The sequence below is a fragment of the Procambarus clarkii genome, chromosome 64 (assembly GCF_040958095.1).
Source record: "Procambarus clarkii isolate CNS0578487 chromosome 64, FALCON_Pclarkii_2.0, whole genome shotgun sequence".
Lineage (NCBI taxonomy): Eukaryota > Metazoa > Arthropoda > Malacostraca > Decapoda > Cambaridae > Procambarus > Procambarus clarkii.
Genome location: NC_091213.1, coordinates 32,635,565 through 32,638,114, shown reverse-complemented (window position 1 = coordinate 32,638,114; position 2,550 = coordinate 32,635,565).

The following is a 2,550-nucleotide window of genomic DNA, read 5'->3' as shown; positions in this document are numbered from 1 at the left end:
ACAATGTTACGCGGCAATTGGTTCCACAAATCAACAACCCTGTTACTGAACCAGTATTTACCCAAGTCTTTCCTAAATCATAGTGACTTTACCCAAGTCACTATGGGTAGCAGTGAGGCACTATGGGTGGCAGTGAGGTACTATGGGTAGTAGTGAGGCACTATGGGTAGTAGTGAGGCACTATGGGTAGTAGTGAGGCACTATGGGTAGTAGTGAGGCACTATGGGTAGCAGTGAGGCACTATGGGTAGTAGTGAGGCACTATGGGTAGCAGTGAGGCACTATGGGTGGCAGTGAGGCATTATGGGTAGCAGTGAGGCACTATGGGTGGCAGTGAGGCACTATGGGTAGTAGTGAGGCACTATGGGTAGTAGTGAGGCACTATGGGTAGTAGTGAGGCACTATGGGTAGTAGTGAGGCACTATGGGTAGTAGTGAGGCACTATGGGTAGCAGTGAGGCACTATGGGTAGTAGTGAGGCACTATGGGTAGTAGTGAGGCACTATGGGTAGCAGTGAGGCACTATGGGTAGTAGTGAGGCACTATGGGTAGCAGTGAGGCACTATGGGTAGTAGTGAGGCACTATGGGTAGTAGTGAGGCACTATGGGTAGCAGTGAGGCACTATGGGTAGTAGTGAGGCACTATGGGTAGTAGTGAGGCACTATGGGTAGCAGTGAGGCACTATGGGTAGTAGTGAGGCACTATGGGTAGCAGTGAGGCACTATGGGGGGTAGTGAGGCACTATGGGAGGCAGTGAGGCACTATGGGTAGCAGTGAGGCACTATGGGTAGCAGTGAGGCACTACAGGATGAGGTGAGATACTCTTCGAAGCAAAGAGGCACTAAGAGACGCAATGACGCTTTAACGCACTAAGGTAGGGAGTGAGGGAATTAGGGACGTCCTGAAGCACACAGGTAGAGAGTGAGGGACTTAGGGAGGCCCTGAAGCACTAAGGTAGGGAGTGAGGGACTCAGGGACGTCCTGAAGCACACAGGTAGAACATAAGAACATGAGAATGAAGTTAACTGCAGAAGGCCTATTGGCCCCATACGAGGCCGCTCCCGTTTATATCCACACAATCTCACTCATATATATGTCTAACCAACGCTTGAAACTATCAAGGGATCCTACTTCTATTAAGTTATGCGGTAATTGGTTCCACAAAACAACTCTTTTACCGAACCAGTATTTACCCAGGTCTTTCCTAAATCTAAACTTATCCAATTGATTCCCATTGTTTCGTGTTCTGTCCTGTGTTGATACTTTTAATGCCCTATTAATATCAGTAGGAAGTGAGATACTTAGGGAGGCCCTGGAGCACTAAGGTAGGCGTTTTTTGCCTACTGGGAGAGGAAAGGGAGAGCGTGAGGGGGGGTTAGAGAAGGGAAGGAGGGTGAGGTACTGTGAGGTAAGGCGGGAGGGAGAATGGGAGGGTATGGGGGAGTAAGAATGGGAGCGTATGGGGGAGTAAGAATGGGAGGGTATGGGGGAGTAAGAATGGGAGGGTATGGGGGAGTAAGAATGGGAGGGTATGGGGGAGTAAGAATGGGAGGGTATGGAGGAGTAAGAATGGGAGGGTATGGGGGAGTAAGAATGAGAGGGTATGGAGGAGTAAGAATGGGAGGGTATGGGGGAGTAAGAATGGGAGAGAAACACAATGAGTGGGAGGGAGAATGTGAGGGAATGAGGGAGAATGGTAGAGAGAGGAGAGAGAATGGAGTTTTCAGGGACCTGGGGCAAGATTCACGAAGTAGTTACGCAAGCACTTACGAACGTGGACATCTTGTTTCAATCTTTGGTAGCTTTGTTTACAATTATTGAACAGTTAATGAGCTCTGAAGCACCAGGAGGTTGTTTATAACAATAACAACAGTTGATTGGCAATTTTTCATGCTTGTAAACTGGTAAACAAATATGACCAAAGCCGTCAAAGCTTGAGAAAAGATGTACACGTTCGTAAGTTCTTGCGTAACTGCTTCGTGAACCTTGCCCCTGAGACCTGAGCGTGTACCCGAGGGATGACACCCGCTGGACCAGGAGTGTAGTGTCCCCCAGCATGGTCCCGTCCGGCTGCTGAACCTCTTCACTATTTACTCCCAACAATTACCGTGTATGCGGACGCCTCCATCCGGCGGATCTCCGCCTCACTTCCCAGGTCTCCTCATACAATGTCCAATTACCGAAACAAACATTTATCTCTTCCGTCATTGTAATCAATTGACTTGTAAACGCGAGAGGTTGTGATGGAAGATGGGAAACATGGGAAACTGATAAAAATAATGGAAGTAGGAGGCAGAAAGGAAACGAAGGAAGTAAACATAACATATGAGAGAGAACATGAGGTATGGTATCACCAACAACAGCTAGTATCACCAACAACAGCTGGTATCACCAACAACAGCTGGTATCACCAACAACAGCTGGTATCACCAACAACAGCTGGTATCACCAACAACAGCTGGTATCACCAACAACAGCTAGTATCACCAACAACAGCTAGTATCACCAACAACAGCAAGTATCACCAACAACAGCTGGTATTACGATCTTT